This window comes from Cyprinus carpio, chromosome B8 (assembly GCF_018340385.1).
Source record: "Cyprinus carpio isolate SPL01 chromosome B8, ASM1834038v1, whole genome shotgun sequence".
NCBI classification, from domain to species: Eukaryota; Metazoa; Chordata; class Actinopteri; order Cypriniformes; family Cyprinidae; genus Cyprinus; species Cyprinus carpio.
This window is the reverse complement of record NC_056604.1, coordinates 5579683-5588117: the sequence shown is the minus strand read 5'-3', so window position 1 is coordinate 5588117 and position 8435 is coordinate 5579683.

Genomic DNA, 8435 nt, shown 5'->3' with positions numbered 1-8435 from the left:
ATTGAACAGTGCAGCGCTTTAAGGCGGTGTTGTGTCGTGCGATCTTGCAGTGATGTAGCTGGAGCAGATGTAGGGCTGGAGTGCTGAATCATGAAGTGAGTGAAAGGATGAGGCAGTCAGTACAGCCACGTGTCTGACTCACAGTGAAAGCCATCGGGGACCAGTGTGAACCGAGGGTGTCTGTTCTGTCATGATAGAACAAATCTAAATGTTCAAACATCTATTATTAGACTCTTTCTGTGATGTTCAGAAAATTTAGATTTTTTAAAGGGGCCACTTTTAATGAAAAATCAGACCTGCATGAGTGCTGTTTACACAGGGTCCACTCATGTAAGATACCCTAGCAACCATTTAGAACACCTAAGCAACACCATGGCAACCAGCCACAACACACTAGCTTTGTACTGGTGAGTTTTGCACTGATAAACACCACTAATATTTGTCCTTTATGACCTAGCAACTCAGAACACTATTACATCTGCATAGCAACACACTAGAAACCACTCAGAACACTTTAGCAACTGCATAGCAACATCCTGGTTACCAACTACATTACACTAGCATTGTGCTGGAAAGTTTTGTACCGACAAATGCTATTCATATTTGTCTTTTATGCCCTAGCAACCAGTAAAACACTATGGCAATTGCACAACAATACACTAGAAACTGCTCAAAACACCTTTGTAACTGCATAGCAACGCCCTGGCACCCACCTACAACACACTGCCATCTTGCAACTGCACAAAACGCCTTTGCAACTGCATAGCAACTCCCTGGCAACCACCCACAACACACTATCATCGTGCAACTGCTCAAAAGGCCTTTGCAACTGCATAGCAACACCCCAGCATCCACCCACAACACACTACCATTGTGCAACTACTCAAAATTACTTTGCAACTGTATAGCAATGCCCTAGCAACCACTCAGAACACTATTGCAATTGCATAGCAATGCACTAGAAACCACCCAGAACACCTTGGCATCTGCATAGCAATGCCCTGGTAACCACCCAAAATACAATAGCATTGTGCTGGTGAGTTTTGCACAGGGAACCACCACTCACATTTGTCCTTTATGCACAAGCAGCTTGTCAAAACACCTTAGCAACTGAATAGCAATGCCCTGGCAACCACCCACAACACACTAGCATTGTACAGGTTATTTTTGTCATGGAAAAACACTACTCACATTTGCACTTTATGCCCTAGCAACCAGTCAGACCACCATAGCAACTGCATAGCAACACACTAAAAACCTTGACTAACATCATAAGTGAGTAAAAATGTAAAATTTAAATATATCCTATGCTCACAAAGCAAATAACCACAATAATAAAGTTAACAACCCAATAAAAACCTCCGCCGAGTCCAACACATATTACATCTGTGCATATTGATATGATATTTTCAGCGTCTCGTCTCTTACTCGCAGTAGATTGAGTGCAGTTATTTATGTAAAGATGTTTGCTGCGTTTATGAGACCTCGCTGCAGTCATGGCTTCTAATGACTATCATAGCACCGCAGACCGCCTGTTCTCCCTGCCTCGTTAGGGCTCGACATTGACAAAATAGGTCATTGTAATTCAGTATATGCTAAAGGACACAGAAGTGCTGGAGCGAGGAGAACCGAACCCATGAGAGAGAGAAACCAGGATTACTGCAGGACTCTGCTTCACATTGGCTTTGAAAGGCATCTGACGTCTGGCTTTGCACAATGACATGCATGCAAGCTTATATTCTGAGTGATTATGAATTTTTCAACAAGATTTTTTTTTTCTTTTTTCTTAAAGCAGCCTCCTTTTCTTTCCCTTTGCTCTCCACTCATTTTGTTATACAGAGGAAAAAGGTCATTGTATAAGTAGCACAGAAAATATCACTGGTATTTTACCTCTTATGAATCCATTATTCAGACACTAATTAACCATGCTGTCTCCGGTTTTCAGAGACCTGCTTGAAACGGCAGATTAATTTTTATAGAATGAACAATTTCATCAGATTTTAAATTGATGTGGTGATTGGGTCATTTTCAAGAATTGGTGTCATCTGTGTCCTCATGACGGACTACGGTTATAATTAACAGGTTACTGAAATTATGTAATTTTCATGTCAGACATTTTGCCGTGCTAGAGTGGTTTCCAGGGAGTTGCTATGCAGTTGCTAAGGTGCTCTGAGTGGTGTCTAATGAGTTGTTAGATGCTATGGTGTTCTGAGTGGCTTCTAGGGCATAAAGGACAAATATGCATGGTTTCTACCCATGCAAAACTCACTAGCACAATTCTAGTGTGTTTGGGTGGTTGCCAGGGTGTTTCTATGTAGTTTTTAGATTCTAATGTGTTGCTATAAAGATGCTATAGTGTTCTGCGTGTTATATACATTTTACATTATCTGACAATAATAAAAAGCCTTTTTTATTTGTATTTTTATTTATTTATTTCTATTTCATTTTATTGAAATAGGTTCATGCATTTTCCCTATCAACCCTGCCTTTTTTGACACAGTGTTTAAGGTTAATTTTGACCACATGGTTTGAGTGAACAAATAAGCATATGAATTCCCAACTGTAATATAATGTGGTGATTTAGGACTGGGCTAACAGCAATGAAAAATACAGTAAGTTACTTTGCAAAATCTTTTTTTAAATATATATTAAAAGTCAGCTGGAGTGGGAAACCTGTTTGAAAACAGTCAATATATTTAGTTTCACTTAGTTTCATTGGGAGGTGGAGATATTAGGCACTGCAGCTAATTTGGATACCTTTTGACCTCTAATATAAAATTGGGCTGGATGCAATTTACAATGTTTACAGCCCTTATAGTTTGAGACTGATGTGGAAGAACATGTTTAAATTAAAATTCAACAGTAATAATTTTAAATGAAATGCTAAAAAAAATCACAAATGGCACCACTTCCTAAGAACAACCCAATTATCAGATCTTCCAGTACATGCAGAAGGATAGTGAGCTGTGTTTGCAGCTTTGACAGCAGTTAAGCTAAACATCAGCAGTTAACAAACCATAGGAGTCATGTATTCAGTCCCCTGATATGCGTTAGGCCATAATGCATTTTGTTTTTTACTTCCACCCTAGAGCACGTTCATTTAATCTACAGGATTATTGTTGCTTGAGCTGTGGATCTATGTTGAACAGACAAAAACCGAGTGCTTACAGGTGGTGGTGTAAACAGACTGTTTAATTGGGAGTTAATGAGCCTTACTGAAGATCTTCATCAGGGGGACCTTGGGTGAGGTGCAATTAAAGCAAACCTGCAGCGTGAAGCTACTAAAGTCCATTCAGCATAATAAAATCAGCGACCCGATGCTCAGGTCTCTTATGTGCCATCTGCAGCTGTGCCCAAGGCACCAGGACAATAAAACAAGGCCTTATGCTCTCAAATATCATTTATTCTACAGTCTCTGCTTTGTTATTTGAAATTCACAAAGAAGAATAATTAGATTTTGGTCTGGTACGTTTATTTGACTGCAACTCTACTGCATTTTTGGTGTATTGTGCGGTCAGTTTTTGAAATTTTAGCATGCTGCTAACTGAATACTATGCATGCAGGACACACTGAAAAAAAAAAGAAAGAAAAATATATATACATTTTTAAATTACGTATTCAAACCTCACCAGCACAATGCTAACGTGTTATGGATGGTTATTTCTAATAGGTCATACTGAATACATACTGCAGAAATAGAGGAAGAAGTATGCTGTCATCCTGAACATAACTACAGTTCATGAACTAAAAGTTCTAACTGCCAAACTTTCTAAAACATGCTTTATCTTCAGAAGGTTATTCCAGGTTTGCCTCGTCTGCATCTCTTCGCAATATCAACAGTTCTTTCCTCTTCAGTCTCTCTGTAGCTTACGGCGCAGATATCGTCAACACGTTAAAAGAATCCTGATGCTTTCATCATTCTTTCTGCTTGCATTTCGGGAGAAGTGAAAGTCAGTTTGAGGAGCATTGTGGGGTTTGGTTAATCAGCGTGTTGTGCGGGGGTCCTACTGTGCCTGAGTCTTAGCCTGGCTTTAATTAATATCTATTCTCTCCTCCCAAGGGCTGCCGTCCCGGAGGAGGCATGACATACAAAACTGAGTCCCTCAGGGATTTGTTTTTGGATGTTTTTTTTTTTTTTTTTTTTTTAATTTTCACATTCCCCCACCAGGAAGAGGCATGTATTATTTCATCCAATTTTGAGGTTGAGGGAAAAAAAGAGGGATTATTTATAGATCTCTTCATCTCTTCACTTGATCAGGTGCTGTTTCTTTAGACTGTTTTGATAATGCAATTATTTTTGTATCAAGCAATAAACATTTAGTGATCTTTTCTCACTAATTCTGTACTTAATGGCCCATATATATATATATATATATATATATATATATATATATATATATATATATATATATATATATATATATATATATATATATATATATATATATATATATATATATATATATATATATAGTGTGTGTGACCCTGGACCACAAAACCAGTCTTGAGTCGCTGGGGTATACTTTTAGCAATAGTAAAAAAAAAAAATATTGTATGGGTCAAAATTATCGATTTTTCTTTTATGCCAAAAATCATTAGGATATTAAGTAACGATCATGTTCCATGAAGATATTTTGTAAATTTTCTACCGTACATATATAAAAACATAATTTTTGATTAGTAATATGCATTGCTAATTCATTTGGACAACTTCAAAGGCTATTTTCTTAGTATTTTGATTTTTTTTTGCACCCTCAGATTCCAGATTTTCAAATAGTTGTATCTTGGCCAAATATTGTCTGATCCTAATAAACCATACATCAACGGAAAGCATAATTATCTAACTTTCAGATGATGTATAAATCTCAATTACAAATTTTAAATTGACATTTAAGACTGGTTTTGTGTTCCAGGGTCATATATATATATATATATATATACACACACACACACACACACGCATTATTACTTACAATCACATTTGTGAATAACTGCAAACAATACATTGTAATAGTTTTTCTGATTAATAGATATACAGTATAGAAAGAATGATAGATGATAGATAAAATGATAGATAGACCAAATGCTAGATAGAATAGAATGAACAATGTAACATAGAACAATAGATTGAACCGTGGAATGATAAATGGATACATAAAAATGGTAGAATAATGATAGCACATATGATAGAACATTACACTGAATTAACGATGGATAGATGGATGGATAGATAGAAGGATAGATGGATAAAATTAATATATTACACAACGTAAAGAACAAAATAGCCTTTTATTCATAACTTTCATATTAGTTCCGAGTCTCTTTTGTCTTTAGAAAACAAGATTAATATCTATCACATACACAAACAAAGTAGCATGTGCAGATGAAAAATAGTTTTGTATCTTTCCAGTACATATAATATAGTATTTAGACAGTTTAGACAAAAATAAAAGCCTCTCCATCCCTTTATGAAATAAACTCCCAGAGAGTGATTCTCATCTGGGAAAGGGAGCTCAGGCCACAGAGATCTGCTTCCCAACAGTCCAAGAGTCCAACAGGACCATGTTTATTCGCTCTTCACACAAATAGCAGACTTTAAAAAAAAAAAAAAAAAAAAAAACACAAATATATGCGTAGCGCAAGATTTCCCAACACATTATTGAATATAGAATCATACAATACGTTAACAGTTCCCACATAACGTTTCAAAGAGAAAACACAAGTGAAAAGACTTATTACAGCATCTGACAACTGCAGATGTTCAAATTCAGTAACTTGAAAAGCAAAACGAGGCAAATGTCTTAACAGTTTTGAGCCACGCAAGTATCAACTCCAGTTTGGTGCTTGGATTTGTGACTTCATAAGCAGGTAACAAGCATTAAACAGGTTTTCTCAATGAGAAATATTGATATGATCGACTGTCCTACAATGGAAACTTGTACATGGTACGAAATCTATGCTGGTGGTATTAGGAAATAATTTAGAGACTCCTCCACAAAAGGAGAAAAACCGTCTCAGCCATCATCTCTACGGTCCAATCAATTATTCAATAAATGGCTTTTTTATGTAACGCGCGACTTCATTTGCATAAAGGTTTCAGTGACTAGAACATTTACACATGCAGATTACCAACAACCATTTACAATTTTTTTTGCACAATTAAAACTTGCACAAATACAATATCTGCACAATTTTGGTTCTAATAAGAGAATAGAATGGAAATAAAAATTTCAGCTGGAGCTTTACTTGTTAAAAGGACAATAAATATTACTGATTAACATTACTCCGCATGAAGATTTTATTCTGGGATGACTTAATAGAAAAAAAGAACAATGTTTTTTTAGAAGGTATGAATACCAAAATAGTTAGTCAGTGGACGAGCACATACCCAGAAATCCAATTTTAAGACCCATTTAATGTGGTATTATGATACCCAAACAGTCTTCATAGGTCCAGAGACGTGCAGCATTAGTTTCATTATCTGAAAGGGGGCAGCAATTTCATCAACATGACAAAGGCTTGTTAATATTACAATATTTGACTTTTTTAAAAAACTTTTTTTTTCTGTATTTATAAAACAGAAATAGTTTTAAATAGATATGGCTCTTTATTTCTGTCTTTTAAGCTTGCTAGTTTGTAAACAACTTCTCTGGGGATAAATGAAGTCAGCACTATGTAATAGTTCATTTCGGGGGAACCGTGCACAGTATGCTGTCACTGTATTGATCAGTGCTGATGTACAGTAAAAGTAACAGCAGCATCAGAGCAAGGGAAATAGGAGGAGGTTAGCTCAAAGACATCAGCTGTTAAAACGCATACACAGCGCATTACAGAGCATAGCTGCACAGACGTTCAGAGGCACAAACAATCCCAGCGATCCAGACAAGCTTGAGAGGAAAGTGACAAGACGGCTGAAAGCAGTACTGCAGACTTACTACACCACATAAAAGATCAAAAATGGTGAAAGTATTACTCACAAATCACTTAATTCATCATCAGAGTGAGTTATTTGATATTGCAGGCTTTTTATTTTGCCCAACGCATGGTGTAAAAGAACCATAAGTAACTCACCAATTAAAATCAATTTGATCATGATATAAGCTGATATCAGGTCACTGAGCTTGGCATGTAGTAACGTGAGGGGGCGACTCCCAAAATGCCCACCCGAACAGAACATTCAATGTGTCGACTTGTGGGCATCCATGACATCATCGGTACATATCAGAGCGACACCAAGAGCGGTAGTGAACATTGACTGATCTTCAAGGCTTTTCTAAACCGCTTCATCTGAAAACAAACAGTCATTCACTGACAACAGAACAGTTCAGAACATTGGTTCAGAACGTAACAAATCAGCCATGAGGCGCACAAAATGCAGGAGAGAGGTGACACGCTTAAGCAATTGCAGCATGCTACAAGCAAATCCTCTCAAGTTCATTACAATTACGCAGATAAAAGCAGAAAACCTCTTTAAAACAACAAAGAGCACCAACTTAAAGAGCTGAAATGTTCTAAAAGTGAAAGACATTGACACCCAAATGTTCCTAAAATTAAAAAATAAGGATGTTATGTGTGAGTTCAGCAAACTCAGGTCAAATGAAATGATAAAAACGGCCATTTAGAAAAGGCTGTATGCTGTGGAGGCAGTTACTGTCCATATACACTGACTACAGCATTCTGTAGAATGCTATATATATCCACCATGATTTCCCCACAGGAAACTTGAGCTTCACACACAAACTACAAGCGCAATAATATATGCATATAATCGTTGGCTTTGTTTGTCAGTTGCAACGTATATGCGTGCCTGTTCTGATGTGTCGAGCTGTTGACAGCTTTGAGGTAACAACCGTGAGTGTGATTTTAACACATCAGACGAACATAGCATAAGAGGCAGGCCTTACAAAATGACTAACAATATCAAAAGCAGCTGAAGCTACATACTTCCTGTTCTGCCATAAATTACTTTATTTACAACGATTATTGAGTTTTACACTTATAGCTGGCGAGTCAGATGTATCAGTTATATACAGTGTCAGAAGTGTGAGCGTTTTGGTTGCGTGAAGGTTCTTTTAGCCCTTTGATGTGGCAGAGTAAAAATAAAGACGAGAGCGAGAGAAAATGCAAAACATAACAGAAAAAAAAAATGATAGAGACACTAAAGATGGATTGTATACAAACAGCTGGTCTTTGGTCTCCTCTGGTATTTTCTTTAGAAGAAAAAAGCATGAAACTGCAAAGATTCACTGTGACACTTTTGAAACCTTTGCCTGCTTTGTCGATGCTGCCAGAGAAAGGGCTCCTTGATAGAATTACTAAAAAACAACAACAAAAAACAGGAAAGCAAGAACAAAAAATTCAATATTTCAAATCTTGGAATGGGTGCAACGTCTATTTACAAGAAGAAAGTTCTGAAATAAAGGAATGATGTCATA